Raw genomic sequence first — 23,100 nt, 5'->3', positions numbered from 1 at the left:
TTTCCAGCAGTATCCCTCCACTCCGCTTCATTCAGGAAGAAGAGTTTAGCATAGCAAACAAACTGACTTATAGAGGTGTTGGCCATGATCTTGGAACAGGCATGCACAGCTTGTGACTCATCAAAACAAATGTAGCTTAGTAGCTACGTTTTATGGCAAGGGGTACTCAGTAGGGTGCAAGAGGGCATTGATTGCTCTTCTGACCAGTGTTTGTCGCATGCTACACTGTTTCTGTTCTGCTGCCATTAGGCTTCTAAAAAGGCAATGTTGTTCATTTTGCTGTCCACTGGAGTGGAATTTTACTAGATTTATTAATTATGTTCTCATCACACACCTTTCCTTTCTATGCAAAGGAAATGCAACACTTATGGCGGTGCAGGGAAACCACCATCAATTATGCATGGTTTGAGGACTGAAAACAACTGTGAATACCAATCATAATTGGTCATATTGATTTTCGTTCCAGACATGGGGCGAATAAGCAACCACAGGCAATTTCTGTTTCTGTTTCCATCAGAACTGCCCAACATCCCTATGTCTGAGGGCTGCATTCATACTTGGCCCATCTGCCTGTGGGCTACATTACAGTGCTGGGTATGGTCATCCCATACATGCACATACAGATCAGTAGGGGAGGGGGTTATTGCAACATCTCCACACATCATATGGTCAATCTGATTACTGGGGGAGGGTATTTGCAGTGTCTGTGTGTCTGCTATTGGTGCTAAAATTGGTGGGATCTGGATAGGTCAGAAAAATGTTCAGGCTGATAAACCGGGAGTTAGGTCCTCAGTTTTATGGCCTGCCAGTTGATTGACAAATCATGCTGTGCCACTTGACAGCAGAACCCTGTGGCTGACAATCTGCATTCAGCCTGGTAGCCCACAGGTTAATCTGACTTTTGTACATAGTGATACGTGCATTTCACTCACTTTTACTTCATTTATATACAATGATTTGTTTAAGTTGTGAACGCAGCCTATGATCTATGTTCCCTTTACTGTATATCTTTTCTACTCCAGTTGTGTGTTTTAAACCTGGTGTGCAAGTCATTTTGGAAATCTTACTTTATCTCCCTCCTAAAGCAAACCACTTTAGGTATTGGTTAGAGATAAGCTCTTATTAAAGATTAAACCTCATCTGATAGTTTTGGGACATGATGATCCAATGAAAATGTTGAGCCTGCTTCCAATAATGCTGCTGTATTTATACAAGCATATTTGGTTAAGTGGTGGCTTGGCATGAGTTCATTTCTACTGTCTTACAAAGTTCTGGTGCTTATAAATAGACAGACAATGCGTAATTATAGTACTACAGGGGCTTCTGTATGTGAGAAGAAATGCAGTCATTTGCTAGGGATAATAATTGCTTTCATTTTCAACAGCGTTCCTCACTGTTATTTAGGAAGAAGTGATCGGCACAAGGATTGGAGAGCACCAAGACCAAAAAGAGAAATTACACTTCTTCGTTTGTAATTTTGAGCAGCTGAAGTCTTATCCATTCACTTTCAGTAAGTTCCATTTGTGTGATTTTTATTATATTATTCCAACTTTCTTTTGAAAAGATTCTGTATATAATACACAGTGTCTTTTTATAAATATTGGGAAATAATATGTTACAAAATTTATTTTACTGGAAAGTATAACCTTATTTCATAGAAAATTACAGTGTGCAAATTATCTTATCTTCATCTTATTTAGCTTTGAATGCCACATTGAATGTCTAAATCAAATTAGTTGTGATAACTATAATTATTGGACACGTGTGTATTTCTTTGTGAATAGCAACAGGAGGAGCCTTTTAAAAATATATCTAGGTAGACTTTTAAAAAGTAAGTGCTGGCTCACACTTGCAGGTTATCCCAGCCACAGATAGGTCTGCCATAAGCATGTGGATATGCTGCCATATGACGTTAAGTGGCAACTTGACACAGGAAATAAACATCTGGTTGCTGAGATTTCCTTAGTCACAGACATGCTGGAGAAATTCGTAAAGGGTTCATGCTGCCTGGAGTTCCCCAAGGGAACACCAGTAGACACAGGCTTAAAGAGAAAAATTAGGCCTTTGTTAATACCAACGTACCTAGGGGTCAAACAACCCATTGGAACTGCTCTAGTACAAGTAGTTTTAGCTTCTGGAGTTGGCATGCCAAATGGGTCTTACCTCCCCACCCCACACCCCCAAAAGTAACACAGACAACTTTTAAGCTCTCTGCCTTGCTTACCAGATTGTAGGAGGCTCTCGTGAGATCTTGCAGGAGTTTCCAAGTTCTTGCAAGAGCTTCCCACAGCCCATAAGCAAGATAGAGAGCTTAAAAGCTCTTTCCACAACAGGGAAACCCTGTGTAAAAAGAGCTTTTAAGCTCACTGCCTTCTCTGTGTTTAATTTGTGAGATTTCATTTAGACGGCCGTCAAGCGCATAAAGTTGAAACTGCATAAGTTAAATGTGTAAGTTGTGAGTTGTCTGTAATAGAGGCTTAATTTGCAGTGTTGCAGTATTTTTAATAATATGTTGTCCATTACTAACTGATTCATAAATCCATAACAAATTATAACCACATCTTAGATCCATTATTGGTATATGGATCACAGCATCTCTTTCAATGCCCCACAGGGTTAATCATGCCATAATTCTACAAAAGCACAGAACCACCACCACCCAAGAATCTGATATCAGGAACATATATCTCCTCTCTCAGACACTCCATTGCCTCATTCTTCTGATATCTCTGGTATCACACTTTCATTCTATTTTCCTCCTCCCAGTCTCCTATTTTCCTCCTTTTTCTTTCTTGCCCTCTCAGTTGATTTGCTTTCTTTTAGCAGCTCTGATGCCAAACTGGGCCTTGAGAAGCATATGAAGCTCAAAGAGGGACTGGGAGAGATAGTTGTTGCTGTTCCTATTTTCTCTTTACCTCTGTGTGCCTTTCAGTGGAAGAAAAAGGAGAATCACCTTTGCCATCTCAAGGCAAATGGATCTTTTAGTGGGGAGAATGGGGCTGAGGCATTGTGGGCACCAGGAGAAGTCCTCAAGGATGCACAACAACCACAGGTACCACAATGGAGGCCCCTGCTCTTGAATATGCATTAGGGGTGGTCAAGAAGTTCTTAGTTTTTAGGGCAAACTAGATGTTGTGCTGGTCTGGCCACACCAGATACCAAAAGCCAGGGGTAGGTGTACAATTTGAAGGAGTGCACTATTCTCCTTATGCCCACCACTTGGCTGTCTGTAGTACCTTTCATTTGTGCCTGTTCTTTGAACTGCACTCTTTGTTTTGTATGTGATTGGTGGAAACTTGCATTTTAAAGAAAGATATTGGTCCGAAGTAGAATGGAGATGAGCTTGGAGTTGGGCTGAAAACTTTTAAGCCCCCATCCAGTCAATATTTAAAGCATTTCAACTATTAATGTTGTCTGATATTGATTTATTTTACACTGTTGGCAGGCGAGGGGGTATGTGATGTGATGTCCTTCCAGCTGGCACACTTTACATTGAATTTTCAATCCTGTATGTTCCTGTACACACTCCAGGGAGATTGATTTGGGAGTTTGTTACAGACATCTCCTGGAGTGATCTGCACAGTATCTTGTACTCTCCTGGTGCAAAATACAATGATAACAGTAATAGGAAATAATGCACCAACAGTCCTTGTCCCCACCCCCCACCCCCAAGTAAAATACTCAGGAAATTGAAATAATAAATGGCATTTAATCATGGGGGCAGGGTTTGACTTCAACCAGAGAGAAGGGGGTTATTACAACCATGTTTCATCTCCAAGGCTCCTGTTTTATTTTCTTGCTTGTTCTCTGACTAGTGTGATGCTTCACCTTTCTCTGTTAACCTTGTTTCTTTTCTCCCTTGACTTTATCATGCATAAGCTCATGAAAATACTTCTCTTGAGCTCAAGGGTGCTAGCCAACAGGAGAATCTTACCACACACTTCTGCTCATCCCTACATTTTTTTCTTATCTCTAGTTCCTGAACCCTACTCTGGAATATGGAGGTTTTGGCAACATTGGGATACTGCCTTAAATCACTACACAAAACCTTCCCAATTTTTGCTTATGTCTTTGTACTAATATTCAGGGAAATGTGTGTGTGTGTTTAATTGAAAGTATCCCTCGATTGCTGTTCAGATGTCATTGGAAAAAACTTGTTTCCTTATATCCTTGTTAGTGACAATGTCTGCATTTTCTCTTCTTTAAAAGGATAATTAGGTGGCAATGCAATTAATCTATCACTTCTTGAGAAAAGAGCACGTCACTGAGATAAAATTGAGAACTAATCAATTTACTTCCTGCTTTAAGGATTCACTGTCTTTTATCTGATTAATTGTTCATGATCTGAACAACAATGATATTTTAAGGGTGGTTTGCAAATACTTTTTGAAAACAAAGGTTTTCAAAAAAATCATGTAGAAGATTTTTATATTCTGACCCAATCCACATTAGGTATTTCAAATAGTAATACAATGGGCAGTGTGTGAATTTGGGGTTGGTAGACTGGATTCAGACTAAAATATATATTTTATTTGAACAACTGAATTCATAGTGGTGGTAACATCACTACACTATCTCTTCCTCCCGATGACTATACCTGTTTTGTCTTTGCTTTTCAATCATTCATTCTTCCAGAGTGCAATTATGTGTTATATTAATGCCTTTCCAGTCATGGAGGTGCAGTGATGGGGAAAGATTCGACAAGTTTTGAATGATTTGCAGGTGCTGAAGCCACTTCTTTTTTGGCAGAGGGTGGAGAGGAGGCTGCAATTCTTGTTTACTATAATATGCTTGTTCTAGCATTCACCTTAGCAAAAATGCAGTGCTAGAGGGTTTTTTTTAAAAACTAGGACATTTTCTAATTGTTTCAGAAATTGATAGTATTGTTCAGTGAGGCTTCCAGATAAATGTGAATAAGATTGCAGCCTAGATATTATAACTCTTAAGTCTGAAGTGTAAAAAACAAAACAAAAACATCTTTCATGGAATATTGATATGATACAGTCCAAGGCCAAGACTGGGCATTTAACCAATTGCTGAGACACTTGTCTTGTCCAAATAAAACTTGATGACTCCAAGGGATGCTAAGCATCTTGTTAAACTGGCTGCAGTTCCATGTTATTGGTTCCCCTTTAAACAATAAATTTCAGATTTTCTTAATTTAGCAACTGCAAATGTCTCTGTACTATATGGAGGATCTTGGTCTAATCCATTAGAACAGTTATAACAGAAGAAGAAGAAGAGTTTGGATTTGATAAACCCAAAGGAGTCTCAAAGCAGCTAACATTCTCCTTTCCCTTCCTCCCCCACAACAAACACTCTGTGAGGTGAGTGGGGCTGAGAGAAGTGTGACTAGCCCAAGGTCACCCAGCAGCTGCATGTGGAGGAGTGGATCGCAAACCCGGTTCACCAGATTACAAGTCTACCACTCTTAACCACTACACCACACTGGCTCACAGTCTTCTATCTCCCTGCTCAATCAAAGCAGCAGATAATTCTTAAGTTATTTGATGTCCAGTGCCCAAGTCTTTTCCTTTAGTTGACCCATAGCTTCTCCCAGCAATTCCCAGTAACTCTCCTTTCTTTACCAGTGCTTAGCATTTATTTTCTCTCTACTCAGCACACACAAGACACCCCAGCCATTTCAGTTTGGATTGAATTCTGTCGTCGCATCCTGCCAATCAAAATCAGGACTCTCATTTTTTTTGTTCCAGGCTTTTGCATGAGACCAAAAATTGAGTGTTTTTTGGTTCGGCATTCTGGCGCTGGTCCAGCTGGACCAAAAAAAGAGAACACTCTGGGATCCAATCAGAAGCTAGGGTGGCTTCTGTAAATCTAGGATGTTCCACTTAAATTGGGATGGTTGAACAGGACGCCACATTAGTTTGTGCTATTGTCCAATAGGATGAAGCAAGATGTCTACTGACTGAGTAATTTGAGTTTACCAGCTTCTGTTGCTTGTTTGGCAGATTGAAAGCATGACAGTTTAACTGTCACTCAGGCCTGTTGCTGGCCCACCACTGATAAACCATCTCCACAACTCTCAGTAGATACTCATAGCCATTTAAAGGCACTATATTCAGTTATGTATAAAACCCTTTAAACATTTCAAAATTTACCTCTTAAAAAACATGATTTCACGACAAATAACATTGCAGTAATACTATAAAAATCCCTTTTTTTGAAAATTAGTTTTATTTGTTTGTTTAGAGCAGTGTTTCCCAAACTTGTGTCTCCAGCTGTTTTTGGACTACAGTTCCCATCATCCCTGACCACTGGTCCTGCAAGCTAGGGATGGTGGGAGTTGTAGTCCAAAAACAGCTGGAGACACAAGTTTGGGAAACACTCATTTAGAGCATTTGTTCCTCCATTGTTCAGCAAAAAAGGCCCCCAGAGTGGCTTACATAAAATCAATTAAGTCAAGACAGAAATGAAAAGACATGGCACTAAGGGGAAAGAGACAGGGGGAAAGAAGAAAAAATAAAACTTGATTACTTGCATCATTGTTTTTATAATGACCAACTGGGACAGTTCAAATATAGGAGGTTGTACTAGGAATAGGCAGTATAAGACTTATGAGCCTATTGAGTCTGCTAACTTTTCCTTTGCTTGTGTAGGAATGACTTTTCTGTGGGCTAAATAGAGTAGTGGGTTTTTGGGAGCAATATGGGCTAGATATGTGCTGTGTTTTGTTGCTTACTCCTCATCTAATCCATGCTATTCTAACATTTTAAAATGCCAGATAATAGTTAACATATGAATAACAAAGGGTTAACATTAGGAAGCCGGGACTGAAAACTATGTTCGTATAGTCGACAAATGTGGTTTTCGTTGTGTCCTTGAAATATTTATCATGCTTTATTGACAACCTATTATTTTCCTGTCAGGTGCTTCAACATTTTAAGTACTTTTTGAGATCCTCTGGCAGGGTTGTCACAGAAGAAACAGTCTTCTTTTTTTTCCAATTCACTTTTGGAACACATTAGACCTTGTTTTAAATTTGCTTCCCTTCAAAAACTTGTCAAATGACTGCTTCATACAGCAATTACAAGTAAACTACAAGGTTCTTTGGAAGGAAGGGCAATCGTAGCATCAGCAGACTTTGTAGGGTTTCCTATGAGAATGGGAAGAAAATAATTTCTGAGTTTGTGTGCAAAATGCTTTAGGAGTTCATTTCTTCCTCTTTACCCAGTTTTTCCCCACAGGCCAGAGTTATATCTCACAATAAGCCAGGGTTTCCATCTTATTGCCATTTACTTTGAATAAGCAATGCTCTAAACACATGGCCTGATTGCTCCTCCAAGGCAAAAACCTGTGAAGTCACAATTAAGCTTGGATTTTCATGACATCCAAATATGAGGTCCTGGTTTGTTGCTTCCAAACATGACAGGGTTCCTAAGTCATCACTAAAGTATGGCTTAAGGATGGTTAGTAATTCAGGCTTGTTAGGGAGAAACAAGCCAAGATCCCAAGTTGGGATGTCATGACAAGCGAAACATAGATGTGGTTTCCTGGTTTGTTTCTTCCATTTGCTCCAGGAGAGGAGTGAAGTGGGTGGGTTGGGGCTGTGGGTACTGGCATACGGTAAGGCTGCAATTTACACTCATTTAACTTGTGCACATTCAGCTTTATATGCTTGGCGAAAATATTTCTAAAAATTAAAAACGGGGTGGAAAGGGGGAGGGTGTCTAGAAAAAATAACTTTCCACCCACCATTGAATATAATGTGCTTTGATTATAAGTGATTTCGGCTTTAGGTACCCCAGAACGTAACCCCCACATAAGTTGGGAGCTTACTGTACTATTCACTCAATGTAAACCACAGTAAACTACCGATTGTGGCTTATTGCGACATGTGAACACAAGCTATTCTCTTAGTTTTAATAATACATGTTATATGGTTGTCAGTATACTGTATGCGCATTTTCTCTGAAATTCTTACAATAAATTTATTCTTGTAAAACAACCAGGATATATTATCCCTCGTATTAAGGGGGGAACTGATGCATAAGAGTTACCACCTAATAAATTTATGCTGATGTAGACTTTGAACCACAGATCTCCTGACTCACTACACCACTTTTTATTATTGAAAAACATGTGTGAATGAAACAAAACTTACAACTTCATTAAAAAATGTATGTTTTTGAAATGGTAATGGTAGAATTCTATTTGAAGATATGCTGATGGGGGTTGGTGAGAACAAATGAAATAGAGATGAATGAACTTCCTTCCACTCATATTGTATCTATACTACTAATTGTAAACCTCATCCATGAATGATAAACATTTGCTTTATTGATAATGCTAAGTTGGCTCATAATGCTTTGGCAATGCACATTCTTAGAATGCTGCTTTTAGAACTGTACTGTGAAGGCAGGCAGACTACTTTAACTTTTCAAAATCTGTCATGCAATATTAATTGCTGCATTGAAAGGGGATGCAAGTTTCTTTAAAATCATTGTTGTGTTTGGCCAGACTTTAAAACTAGTTGGTTGGCTTGTTTAGAAAGGAATGTTTTATCCACCCACCCAATTTGGTCACAGGAAGCCACTAAAATATTTGATTTTTGTAAATATCACTCTGCGCCTTTGCATGAAGCATGCCCTACCCTACATGACTTTGCCAGGGCCCCATTGATTAGATTGCTGGACTGAAGGTGGGGCTGGGCCAATGCTCAATAAATTATAGTGCCATTTTTAAGAAAGTGAGTTGATTTCAAATTATCAGGAAGGATGGATAGTTTCTCAGACCAAGTAAGTTATTAAAACAATCAAGTTCTGAGCATGAATCTAATAACAGCTTATGGCATTGCTAGTCTGGTCTGATAAGTGCTAATGTGCAGGGGCAAAAGCAGGGCATCAACTCAAAATATCAACATAACCAAATAAGCAACAGCTATACCATAACAGGGGAGACTCTGGTGGCGTTGTGGGCTAAGCCACAGAGCCTAGGACTTGCCGATCAGAAGGTCGGCAGTTCGAATCTCCGCAACGGGGTTAGCTTCTGTTGCTCAGTCCCTGCTCCTGCCAACCAAGCAGTTCGAAAGCATGTCAAAAGTGCAAGTAGGTAAATAGGTACCGCTCCAGTGGGAAGGTAAACAGCGTTTCCGTGTGCTGCTCTGGTTCACCAGAAGCGGCTTAGTCATGCTGGCCACGTGACGCAAAAGCTGTACGCCGGCTCCCTCAGCCAATAAAGCGCAATGAGTGCCGCAACCCCAGAGTCGGTCACGACTGGACCTAATGGTCACAGGTCCCTTTACCTTTTTATATCATAACTGTCGACACTGTTCCTGTGATGGTGTCAAACTACGCTTTCCCAACCTGCATAGAATATTAAGCTCCTACAGGTGCCTCTGAATTCCTGTAAATATATAGGCTGCCAATGTGGGATTATGCTTTAGGAAAAAAATATGACATGACAACTTTATCTGTCTTTAAGATGGCACAAGACTGCCTTATTGTAAGGGAGGCAGTTGGTTTGGTTTCTACTGATTCAGCCTAAAGACCCACCACACCATTTGGGATTGATAATTCAAGTGAATTTTGGGAAGTGTCTTCTATTGCAAGGTTGCAGGCTATTCTGCTTGTTATTTACCGGTATATCTATTACTAGGTGGCAATTTTGTTCAGTGCTCTTCAACACCTCCACTTCAAGGGTTTGTGAGAATGAAAACTATCATTTTTAAAATTGAATTCGGTTCTTCAGTGTCCCAACAGTCCCTTGCCATGATTTTTCAGATTTCTGTGTTAAGCACCATCAAAGACACTCTACTTCCATTACTGACATTATCAATCTTGCCCAGATAACTCAGGGTGTTGACTAGCCTATAAACACTGTAAGTAAGCATTTCATTTCCAACACAGAGATTTTCACTATGTATGTGGAAAAGCAAACCTGAATCAGGAATTGCCCTTTCAAAAGCAAAATGTTTGTGACAAAAAAAATAAATAAAATAAAGGAGAATCAGTGATAACAATTAAAGGAATTTGGGTCAGAATCTGAAATACCAAAAAAGATCAAGTATTAATTGTTGTGAGCCTGCATGATGCCTGAGTCCCTTCTAATCCCTGGGGTCCTGGATCCAGCAAGGGTTAAAATCTAATGGAGGAATCTATTATTGAATTAGCCACACAAGGGTCTTTATTACCACCTAAGTATGATTATTGGTATAACAAAGTAGTTTGCTCTGGCTGGTTGTGAGGAAGACAAAAGCCAGAGATGTGTGTGATGAGCTGGGTGAAATCTCTGGAATCTCTTACTGCTCAGGCAGTGCCGGATTTAGTATAAGCTAAACAAGCTATAGCGTAGGGCCCCACTCTCTTGGGGCCCCCCAAAAAAATTAAAGGAAAAAACCTGGATGTACATTTCCAGTTGTATTTCAGTTCAACAATTACTTTGATAAAATATGTATTTTGTTATGTGCAAATGGCTTTAGATACCTATTAGGTCCATAAATTACCATATAGCATATATAGTATTCAACACACAAAAAACGCGGACAAAAGACAGCTGGACATATAAAAGGCCCCATTACCTCCAGTAGCTTAGGGCCTCATCAAACCTCAATCTGGCACTGCTCAGGGTCTGAGGTGGTGTACAACAGTATTAATATTTGTTTTGGTATTTTGGATCCGGATTTCTAGTTTAACTGTATTTGGGCATCACCACTTCTCCATATCTTTACCACAGCCATTTTACCATGAAAAGTTTCAATTCCTAGTTTATAGTTACAGTACTATTTAAATTCTTGGAGGGTTTTTTTTATCCACATTTGCAAACCTAGGCTAGTTTTAATCATTCCAGTTACAAAGCCATAATTGAAATAGATTTGCATTCCCCCTTCCCTTTGCTCCAGCTAAAAGTAAATAATTAGGGCATGACTGACTGCTTTTTTAGTTTACCTTTTTGTTACAGCGGATAAAGGTTATTTTCATGGGCAGTCGTTGCTGGCTGATCACTCTGTTCCATGTCAGAGGAAGGCTTGAATAATCTCTTTGAAGGCAGCATTGAGGCAGAGAATTAGCATTCTTTCCAGCTGTACTCCACTGCACACAGGTTGGTTACTCGTTTGCCATTGCAGAGTTTTCATTAGATCAGCTGAAAAGATGCTTGTCCCCCCCTTGGAATACAAAATTAGATGCGAAGAAAAGAAAACAGAGCCAACAAATAAGTGTGGAATAATGTGTATCAATTAACCATGAAAACATCTATATTGTAAATTTTCGAAATGTACATGCTGCTTTGTTTGCGAAAGCATTTTATAAATACAGGGGCTGCCCTGAACAAAGATTGGCTTGTAAAGTTAAATTGCTATTTGGCTTATAAAAGGCACAGTAATTAAGAGAGTGTTAGAACTAAAAGGCATAGGTAAATTACTTAAACCCTGCACACTTCATTCTGTTGTAGAGGTATCTGATCATTGTATTTTGATATAAAATAATAATAATAATACTGTGTGCATGTGGCAGAAGATCTTCAGATCTTCAGATCACCTCCAGACTGGATTATTGTAACTCGCTCTACGTGGGGCTGCCCTTGAGACTGACCCAGAAACTCCAGTGGGTGCAGAATGCTGCAGCGAGACTCCTTACGGGGTCCTCGCTGCGAGATCACATTCACCCGGTGCTATACCAGCTGCACTGGCTCCCGGTGGAGTACAGGATCAGGTTTAAGGTGCTGGTTTTAACCTTTACAGCCCTATACGGCCTACGACCCTCATACCTATGGGACCGCCTCTCCTGGTATGTCCCACAGAGAAACTTACGGTCTTCAAATAAAAACATCTTGAAGGTCCCAGGCCACAGAGAGGTTAGGCTGGCCTCAACTAGAGCCAGGGCTTTTTCGGCTGTGGCTCCGATCTGGTGGAACACTCTGTCACAAGAGACTAGGGCCCTGCGGGACTTGACATCTTTCCGCAGGACCTGCAAGACAGAGCTGTTCTACCAGGCCTTTGGTCAGGGCGCAGCCTGACTCCCTCCTTTGGCAGTCTTCACGGAGCTCTGGCCCAATGGTTGCCATTGGCTTGATTTGAATTATTTTAAAATGAATGATTTTAGAGTGTTGTGTTGTGTTGTACTGTTGTACTGTTTTATTGTTTTATTGTTGTTAGCTGCCCTGAGCCCGGCTTTGGCTGGGGAGGGCGGGAAAATTTATTATTATTATTATTATTATTATTATTATTATTATTCAGATAACATAAGTTTCTGGATGTGATCTACCTTGGGTGGATTCCTTCCCCCACCCCAAGCTCTCACTTCCAGTCTCAGCTGCCCCACAATATAGAGCAGGCATAGGCAAACTCGGCCCTCCAGATGTTTTTGGATTACACCTCCCATCATCCCTAGCTAACAGGACCAGTGGTCAGGGATGATGGGAGTTGTAGTCCCAAAACATCTGGAGGGCTGCTTTTGCCTATGCCTGATATAGAGGCACCTTCTGGTAGGTGGCATTTCATGATAGGAGTCTGGGTAAGAAGGGAAAATTGGTAACCTGCTCCCCCTCTCCCATATATGTGTGTGTGTAAATATATATGCACAGTATACACAAATACACAACACACAGTCCTCCTGGGATCCCATCTTCCCCGCAGATTCTAATCCTGTGCTCTTGTTTATCTCTGTGTGAACTGATCCCTGTTCACTAACTCTATGGGGCTAAGGACCCTACAGCCCCCTCCCCCCACATGTCCACTGGGTCGGAGCTCAGCTCCCTCAATCTTCAGGGGGCACAGGAGACCTGGGGGGGAAGTCGCCCCAGGTGGCATGGATCATTGTGGCCTGATGGATGAATGTCGCATTTGGGAGGAGGCCTGGTTGGCCTCTCCCAATGCGACAGTCATCACACATGCAATGCATGATACACATGACATTACACGCATGCACATTGCACATGTAACATTGGCTTCCACCCCAATGTCAGGCGCAACTCGGCACCTCTGCCCCTGGTGTACCTTGTCAGATATCTTATGCTGCACCTGGGAATGATTGTTTTTCACTGCTTTCCATTGTTCCTGGTTCATCTGTAAGCTGCCATGTTGGAGAAAATAAATATATAATTTTAATAAAATAAATAACAGGAAGCAGACCGACAAGCATGCTTTCTCTGGTCCCTTTTGTTTAGGGGCCGATTTGAGGTCTTGCTGGTTTGCAAAGCTTTGACGAGCCACTGAAGGATTACAGGATGCTCCCTTCAGTAGCTGAGGAGAACCATAAATTCAACACACACAAAAATGGACAGAGACCATTGTAGAGACCTACTGTACTTATCCATCTGGAAAGGCCTGTTGGAGGAATAAGTCTTCATTTGGGAAAGGAAGGAGGCAGGTGGAAGTTTTGTTTCCTACGCTAAGGAAAGAAGGAAAGTTTGGAACTCATTTTGAAGGGCATTTTTTAAAGGTGTAACAACCTTACTTTGCCACATATTTTGTCATTTTAAATCTTTGCTTTGCTTATCTCACCAAAGGGTACTTGCCCCAAACTTGGATCTTGGTATCCAAGAATTCACCTAGATACAGTGTTTGTGTTTGCACCAACAACCTGGAGCAATGGTGGCAAGAAAGCAAGCGGAAAATTAGATTACATATCAACTTCTATAAGTGGTATAATTCAGTATAGCAGTTATGTTTAGGATGTAACATAAACAGAATAACCTCTTTAAAATATCATAATTCATTCTGCCACATTTAGAATACTGTGTTTACTTTCCATGTCTAGGGATGCTGACAGCCATGCCAGAAACATGTATCTTAAATATAGCTATAATGTGCTTAGGCATATTATAAGCATTTATAAACATGCATTTTGTCGACAGATGTTTGTGACATGAACTGATTTTTAGCTTTGTGCAACTGTTTCTATAACTTTCATTCTGCAGTAGATCAAATTATACTTTTATTACAAGATCGAGGAAAAAGGAGTTTGAGTATTACTTAACTCACTTACAGAGTTGGACCCAGAACTTTTGCAATAGGCAAGCAGAACTTTGAGGTAAAAGCAGTTAGTTTCACTGTTGTAGCAGAAGTGACTGTGCCTGAGCCCAACGAGTCAACAAAGATTTTAAACAGGGTTCTCCATAATCTACATAAACTACATAATCTAACCTGCAATATGGATCCCCATTTGACCTGTGAATTTGTTTTCCCCTAACAGCCACAAAATATCTATTTGCTAACATTTGCACACACATTTTCTTGTGTTTGCAGGCAGTTTGAAAGTGGGGGAAAACATGGAGGCTCCCTAGAGCTCTTATGACAGCCAGGGAATTGATTTATCTTGGCTTAATTCTTTAATAGACACTTCCCGTCAAAATATGCTCTCCCACTATCTTCTGGCCTTCAGCAGAGATATATAAGCTGGATCAACCTTACAGAAAATAAAGGTATCTTTAAGAGGTTTAATTAAATCAAAGTTTACTAATAAGCTTTGCAGAAATGGAGTTCCAAGTCTTCCTTTCTCATGCAAACTAGTTTCTTATTAAGCATTTATCTAATAGCAAATCCAAAAGGAGATATTTATTTAAATTTCTTCCATTTGATGCAAAATCAAAAGGTAATAAAGATGTGTAGCTTGTTTCCTGCACTGTGGTGTTAATAGCCATTAATATGAATTTTCTCTTCCTGTGCAGTGTTCTTAATCTGAGCCAATTTGGCAATGACTTTCTTTTGATAACTGTGAATATGAACAAGTATTGCTTAGGACTTGCAGCTGATTGAAATGCTATGCAACATCTAAACACATTGATAGGCCTGTTTCATAAACCTAACTAGGGGGAAATGTTTTTTTTCTTGCATACAGGCCAGATATCCAAAGCACATTTGTTAGAGTAAACATCATCCAATTGTGTTGTTGTGTTCAGCAATTCTGTTGAGTTTTCCATAGTAACCAAAACCTTTTCTTTGACCTGGTGATTCCTCCACAGGTTTGTAGTGTCAAAAGCAAATTCAAGTGGCTTGAGTTAACCGTGGGGTGTTTTTGTTTTTTACTTTTGCTTCTTCTATTTGTGCATTTGCTTGCTTCAACTTTAATGAACCTGAAATAACAATATCTTTTTTTAAAATAAAAAAACTCTGTTCTCTGTTAGTAATATAAGTTACAGTCTCCACTTTACCTATAAACATGTGTTTAAAAGGCCGGGGAGGGGGAATGAATGCATCTCACACTGGCTAACTACCTTGAGTACAGTAAATTGGTTCATGGGTGCCATTGCAGTGACTAATTTTATAATTTAATAGCCATAATCAGTTTGAGATCGTATGGGGGGAAAGGCTGCATTTCCTAAAATAATAGTTCAGGCAAATGCTTCCTGTAAAATCACACTTTCACTCTCACGTGTTCTCAGATATACCCAGTCAGTTTTCCATTTGCGTGGACAGGCGGAGTCCCCAGATCCCGAGCGGTCCCCCCGTCATGTGAAATAACGACTCAAGACAACATGCTATGGGATTAAATTGGCCACAACTTTATTAAATTTCAAATGTGGGTAGACCTTGGCTCAGGCATTGGGCGTTTTCCCTCCCCAGTCCCCAGCCGGGGACCTAGGGAGCATCAGGGTTATCCAGTGTGGGGGGGGGGATGGGCCGGCTCTGGAGAACATATGTTCAAGCAGAGATAGCCGCCCCCGTTACGCTGCCGCAGGGGAGAGCAATGACGACCTTCCGGCGTACGGTCAAAGCCTCCCTTCAGAAAACCCCTTTAACGGGGAACCCTGGTATCGCCGCCGCAAAGAGGAAGATGGACAAAAGGATTCCGCCCAAGGCCTGATACCGCCAAAGTTGTGACATTTTGCTACGGGAAAGGCGAAACCTGCCAATGCAGGGAAATTCCTTTCCGGCCCTTTAACAGCGACCTTAACGTAGCAGTGCCCGCATACCTGTGAAGAAAAGTTAACCTGCAAAACCTGTGAGGAAAATTAACCTGCAACATAAGACATTGACTGAGGGTGGGTAGGGTGGGAGAAGCTCTGGAGCCAAGTGAGAATTCCCAGGTAAGATCCTCCCTCCTTTGTGTGGGCAGGTAATCCCTCCCCTACCTGGCCTGGTCTCCTTGGCAACTCTTCCCCCAGGTGGGATTGGACAACTGACTGAGGTAGGCGGAGACCTCCAGGTATCCCACCTGAGGGAAGGCAAAGCCTAGCCTATGCTGTTGGAGCTGCTCCAGATACGTCCACTCAAAGGGCGCCCCCCCCGTTTTATGCGGGGAGCGGTCATTCCTCACACTAGCCAGCCAGAATAGCCAGTGGAGAAGATGGAGCTGTGTCTGAAATGCACAGAAGATGCATAGCCTCCAATTGCCACGAAAATTGCCAGGAGCTTCACGAAAACACTTAAAAGTATCATTTTGCCATGAGAATTCTGGAATTCCCAATTGTAAGCCTTTCCTTCCCCTCCCACTCAAAAAACAATCGAAATTCTCTCCACCTTTTCATCCATTGCTTCTTCCATCGCCTGGCCAGGGAAAGAGAGAAGCAGCAACCTACTTTGTGTTCTTGTTTGCACACTCTTATGAACTGCTCAGCAACATTGCCCACAACAGGGAGTGTCTGCTTTGCATCCAAATTTCTTAGGTCCCTGCCCAGTTTATTTGCATTGCTGCCTTACCTTTTGTTGCCAGTTTCATTTGGGGACCTGAAGTGCCACTGAGCCACTGCCACCTGTGTGTTTAGTGGGCGTTTCCTCTTTGGTGCCTGCTTTGAGAGACATGCAGAGAGATCTGATCCTGGAGCTTGACTTTCTCTATGGCTTAAAATAAACAAGACTAGATTCCTAGAGAGGAAGGGGATTTGGAGAAATGGGGAAGGGGTCCTCTGGAGCAAACACACTTCCCTCCAAAGCCCCTTCCTTCCTGCATGTGGATGCAGAAAAGGCATTGATTTCTCCCATGAGCTGAACTAGTGGCGTCTCCCTGTTTTGTGCATTTGGGTGTCCTAGGGCAGCTGGGGGTGGGGGGAAGCCGAGGTTTGTGTGTCTGTGCAGCTGATCCACCCAGGATTCACCAAAGCACCAGGATTCTGCAGTTGCTTACACATTCCTAATTTGCTCAAAAGTTTTAAACCAGGCTTCCTCAACCTCAGCCCTCCAGGTGTTTTTGGCCTACAACTCCCACGATCCTTAGCTAGCAGGACCAGTGGTCAGGGATGATGGGAATTGTAGTCTCAAAACATCTGGAAGGCTGAGGTTGAGGAAGCCTGTTTTAAACACTAAAAAAATAAGGTTTTGTATCCCCAAACTCAAAAGTTTATATTTCCCTGTACCCCAAAATAAACACTGGGATGCCCCATATCATACACCTGCACAATCACAGCAATAATGGTTGTTCAGAGTTATCATGCTTCCAAAATACTCATAAATGCATGAGTCTCCACACACACACACACATAGTTAGTTGCATTAATTGATATGGGCTTTTCATTTTTCCTCAGGCTTCCTTAAATACCATACATAAATTCAAAGATTTCTGTGTTTCAAATTCTGTGGTTTTGTATGATTCCTCTAATAGCTTTTGTACTTGACCATGGGGAAATGTTCAAGCAGTGATACTGATGTATAATAGAACGTCCCTTTTATCATCTGAAGAATATTAGAGAGTATATGATATGCTGGAAGACAGATCCCCAGTTAGCTACTTTGAGCACTGGTTTTTATGCCCAGGGATCTGATTTAGTATAAGTCAGCTTCCTGTTTCCCCATATTTATATGATTCTGCAGAATACAAAAAAGTGAGAATATGCGTCCTGTCATGGACATTAATTAAACTTACTAGTCTATAACTATAAGTCAGTAAAAACCTGGAAATTGACTGGAGGGTTCCAGATGGAGAAAGTAGAATAGCACTGTTTAAGAGACAGAGAGTCTGATTAGACAGCCAGGCAGTTTTTGAGATGCTCATTGGTACTTATGAAGAAACCCTGAAAAACAAAAACAAAGGACAAGTCTGAGAAAGACTGAATCTGGAAGTACCATCAGCCAGAGGCGTAGTGAGAGTTCAGAGAGGACCTGGGAACTGAGAAATCCTAGTGGTGGCTGGTATTTTTTTCTTCTTCAGAGGAGGGAGTCAGTGCTTGAAAGCTAAAATCACTGATGTCAGATGCTAAGAAGGTTTACAAAGAGGGGTGAAAGATTCCTGGAGCAGTTATTTGGGATGAGCAGAGGCCAGTGTGCTAGCGATTGGCAGTTGATTTGAAGAAACACTGCATTCCTGACCAAAGATAAGAACTATTGTTAAAAGACCTGGTAAAGTCTGAAAGGCAACTGTGGGGAAGAGAAGCTGACCAGAGGGAAGAACCATAGAATCATAGATTTTTAGATTGGAAGAGACCCCAAGGGTGTCGTCCAGCTCCCTGCATTACAGGAATCCTGCCCACAGCTATCCCTGGTTGGGATCCAACCACCACCCTTCTGGTTAACAGCTAGATGCACTGGTCCATTGTGCCACAAGAAAGTGAATACTTCAAGTGAATCATTTATTTTGAGTTCACATCCTAATCTCCTGGTCCGCCTTGTCCCGCACCTATACCCAGCAACTAAATGAGAAAGCTATATAAATGTATTATTTATTTGAATCCTAATGGTGGCAGCAGGAAGATAAAAAGGGATCGTGATAGCAGGTACTTTTAATGTATGGTGTTTCTGGCAGGGATCCTGTATATAATATACTGGCAGAAGTAGTGATTTATTTCAGAATGCATAAACCACTCTAACATGCAATATTACTCACACAGTGTACAGAAATAAAATATAAAACCTAATAGCAATCAATAACAATATTAAGAATATAAAAACCAGGAAGAATGAACTACAGAAATATAATAGTCCAATTTGGGAAGACTTGGTAGAAGAGAAAGATTTTCAGCAAGCATCAAAAACATAACAATGCGTGGGTTTGCTTCACTTCTATGGGTAGATACCGTAATTCTAGAAAACTCATGTCACAACACTGAAAAGACATGTCCAAGTCACAGCATGCTTTACAGCAGGGGTTTGTGGCATCATCAACAGATTTTCATCCTCTGTCCAGGTGAATGCTATGTAAGTCATGGTCCAACACTTGCAAAACCTCATCTGATTTAGAGACAGAGATAGAGAAGGAGACCTGAGTATCATTGGCATATTGATGGCCCCACACACCAAAACTTCAGTTGATTTCCTACAGTAGCTTCATAGATATTGGGAAAACAGAATGGAACCCTGTAGGACACCACAGCCCCAAAAGCCATTTGTTGAAGTAGAAATAATCCAACAACACCTTCTGGTACCATTCTCTCAAACAGGAGTGAAATCACCACAACACTGTATTTCTCACTTGCAACCCTCTGAGCTGCTCCGGGAGGTAACCAGGTTGATGGTATCAAAAGCCATTGAGAGATCAAGGAGAATCAACAGGGACACACTCCCTCCATCCCTGTGAGATAGCTGCAGACAATCTGTTTCTTCCAAGCATATCAAAAGTTAATCAGACACCAGATATTTGCTATCAAGGAGAAAATATGACTTTCAGAACATGTAACAGAACACATTTCAGGTGATTTTTCTGTGATGATTTGCTTCTAGGGAGGAAATATTTTATTTTACTTCATTTGCAAACTATTTGAATTATCAGTTGAAAATATTTTGGTACTTTAATGTCGCAATGTATATTTACAGGAAACACTTAGCATCAGCAGCAAATTGACTTAATGAAGATTTAATTTACAATCATTACATGAAAGAAATAACTTACGGTGCTTTATGGGTTTTGCTCTATCCAGTGTTTTAGGAGTGTGGTTGGGTTTGGATGGGTCCCAAGGCAGAGTTTCAATTATAATAGGAGATCCATCTTTGATGTGAAACAGATATCATGTTTGGAGGATCCAGGAAGGCCTAATTTTCTGCCCCCCTGTATCTTTTTAGGAGGAATGGGAGGTGTTTAATGTTTCTGTTGCTAAACCTTTTAAGCAAAGTTGTGGCCATAATTTAACCGGCTGTGGTCACTAGGAGACATGTATGGGAACAAAATGATTGCCATTAATTTTGATGCTGCTTTCTGGTTTATACCATGAGAGAGATATTTATCCCTTGCTTCATGGGATAGGACAACGAATGATCCAAGATGACTCATTTCCGGACGATGAGCTTTAACTATTGGTTGGCTAGCAGAGCTAGAGCTATGAGCTCTGGATGTAGCTTCAGTAATATTGTATTGATTTCCTGCCATGAGCAAATCACAGAGAAGAGACTGGAGAAGAAAATAAATTTTGAGAGTTTGAAATAATGACACTGGGATGGAATTATACAATAGATTCTGACTTCTGTACTCTCTCTTCATCCATTTCCAGATAGCTGCAACAGACAAAGAACTTTTAGGCTGCAACATCTGAGGACCATTTGGTAAGTCAGGATTGTGTTAAGTTCATAGACCTTGTTTTTCTCTCTGTGCTGCTGCTACTTGTTGTTATACCATTATTAGCAGTACCATCATCCTTCCATCTTTTAAGATACAAATCCTTCTAAAGTGACAGACAAGTAAAATCAAGATGCATTAATAAAATCAGAATGAACAATATAAAAATATAGCAAGCCATCAAACCAGTCAGTGGTAGATGGTCCAATGTAGGAGAGGAAACAGTCCAGCTCAAAGGTACTTCACCTGCTTTCCTCTTTCTCCTGGAATTCTTCATGTATTGTTGTTATAATTAACAATACATGAATAAAAAGTGCCTAAAATGCTTTGAAGACAAAAAGTAAAATGAATGGGTCCCTAACCATAAGCACTAATCAACACAATGAAAATTCAAAGCATAGGGAGAGAAGATGAAAACAAATTCTGTGGCATGAAGTTGCAAATAAGGTTGCATAATTACTAAGTGGAATTAGATAGATGGGCAAGAGAAGAATGAAATAGCAGCTAGCTCTTGACAGTATAAACCTGGTTTAGATGTAATCTTAAACTTTGACCTTGGGCTTTTGCTTCCCTCTCACCCCATCTTCCACTGGAATAGCCACATGGAAGAGAACAAAACTCCACAAACCATGGCATGAAGGTGGCTTGTTTCACTAACCATGGTTAAGACCAGTGCTTTTTTCTGAGGGTTCTCAAGGGTACTCAGTACCAGTACTCCCCCCCCCCATGTTAAAAGTATGGCACTTACTGTAACAACTTCATGGTGAGTACCAGGACCTTTTCTTTCTTTTAAAAAAACCACTGGTTAAGACTAAGCACAATTTGTCCTGGTTTGGACACAACAGTAAACAGCAGTTAGTTAAAAATGGAAGTGAAATCTTCCAGTTTCCTTGCAGCAACACTATGGGTGGAAAGGAAAATAGAAGGGACAAATTCTAGGTTCCTTGATGCAACACCAAGTCAATACAGCTGAACACAGCCATAGCATATTGAATATCAAGTAACAGCTATCCATCCACATATTGTGCCCGCCCAGAATTTTACTGTGTGAAGTTTAGGCTGTTAATTTTATTAGTCCATATTGCCTCATTTACTTCTTCCCCTGAGTCACAACATCTGAATCGGGAGTTGAAGAGACTGTTCTGTACCTCCAGTTCAGACCTGAATGCAGTGGGTGTTTGATGTGGGTGAGATTTGGTAAAGTCTTTGTGACCAATGATAGATGAGAGGATGGTGTGTGGGTGTGGAAATCTTTTTGTAATGATCTAAATGTTTGAATAGATCAGATAGATAGTTTTAATTCTGTTAATGTTTAATTGTTTTTAATGTTGTTGTTTTCCTGTTTTTAGCTTTTTCTGTTTTATTTGTAAGCCACTTACAGCCCCTGTCAGGGAAATGAGCAGGATATAAATAAATATAATAATAATCCTTGTCCATCAAACTTGATAATTTTGTAACAAATATTTTATAATGCATACCAGAGTCCATTGGGGAGACAGATTTAAAGAAAAATCATATTCAGTCTTCATTGTAACAGACAGCATTTGTTTAATATTTATACATGTAAGACATAGAAGGGATCTTTGGTTCTGCTCTTATTGTTGATTCCCACAGCATCAATAATTCTCTTTTAGAGGCTGGCCGGATCCATAGATTTGTTTGTTAAAACAGCTTTAATTCATTTGGAGCCTATCTTAGTGGCATCATACCTTTCTCATCTAATAGCTGGCTTTTTGCTTATGGGACATGAGTTTGTTTCAAAATGGGATTCAAGTTGGACTACTTCCATAATGACTAAAATATATTTGAAAGTGTATCAAACCCATGGGCTACTAACAGTATAGTCCATTCTCTGCCTCCAGAGAAAGAACCAAGGCAGGCTAAGGCATAAAGAGTGAGATCTCTACTAACTCTCCCAGAAGACTGATATATTTCAATTTGAGTACAGGGATGTATCCCCTAATACCTGTGCCTTTATCTTGTAGTTTTTTGATTAATAAATGATGAGGTACCTCTCCAAGGAATTTCATGAACATAGGGATTTCTGAAGCAAAAATTGTGTAACGCACAATAGAAAATGTGTCTGTGTGTGCGCGTGACATTCTACTACTGTACATCTACACTGTATTCTCAATTAGCTCAGGTCTAAGAAGTGTTTTGAAAAATGCAGTTACCTTTATATACAGCTGTATTAAGGATATCCAGCTAAGGAATTCAGTGGCTAAGGAGTTACTTGGAAATTTGACTGAGCATGTCCAAATCAAACTAAGTTGTTTAGAAAATGAAACGGAACATGGATTTTGATTAAAAAAAAAATATGTGAGGGAATTCAGTTTGACTGGAAGTAAAATTCCACATTATCTCTCACATAGCAACTTGAGACAAGATTAGGCAGCTGAATGAGAACGGGTCTCAGGAAACAGGAAAACTACAGAAGTGTGTTGCCAAAGGCCAAGAAGTAGGGTGAAAAGTTCTGCAGTGGGTGGAAATCCTGTTTTCTAGTTGCCACTCTAAGGTAAGGTGCAGTGGGTGGAAACTAGAGAAGGACTTTTTCAATGGTGGCACCCTAGCTGTGTAATGCCCTCAACAGAGAGATTCACCTTGATATCATTTCAGTGCCAGACAAGTAGCAGCTAAAATATGTTTATATAGGCTATATATTTTACACTGCTTTTATTTTTTATTTAATAGTAGGAATGAAATATACTGTACGCTTGTCTGTCCT

At 40.4% G+C, this 23,100-nt stretch overlaps 1 protein-coding gene and 1 long non-coding RNA gene across 8 annotated transcripts in view; one reads left to right on the top strand and one right to left on the bottom strand.

The window, feature by feature from the left end:
- CNTN1 (contactin 1) overlaps positions 1-23,100 on the top strand; it is a 157,346-nt gene that overhangs the window by 27,378 nt on the left and 106,868 nt on the right. For 2 of the 7 annotated variants that reach the window (XM_083699077.1, XM_083699076.1), the window contains exons 2-3: positions 1,385-1,510; positions 20,311-20,362. The exons of 1 other annotated variant lie outside the window; for it this stretch is intronic. The gene's annotated coding sequence lies outside the window, so the exon portion shown is untranslated. The remainder of the gene's footprint in view (positions 1-1,384; positions 1,511-20,310; positions 20,363-23,100) is intronic. 4 more of the 7 variants (XM_083699080.1, XM_083699078.1, XM_083699083.1 and 1 more) reach the window with 3 other exon arrangements.
- LOC310825712 lies at positions 6,840-13,259 on the bottom strand. Its single transcript, XR_014555473.1, has 4 exons — positions 12,953-13,259; positions 10,905-11,122; positions 9,263-9,363; positions 6,840-7,114 (listed from the first exon to the last, which is right to left on the bottom strand). It is a non-coding gene; the product is annotated as an uncharacterized lncRNA (long non-coding RNA).

Source organism: Podarcis gaigeae, assembly GCF_964106915.1.
Source record: "Podarcis gaigeae genome assembly, chromosome: 10".
Taxonomy (NCBI): Eukaryota; Metazoa; Chordata; class Lepidosauria; order Squamata; family Lacertidae; genus Podarcis; species Podarcis gaigeae.
This window is presented reverse-complemented; position numbering and strand designations above follow the sequence as displayed.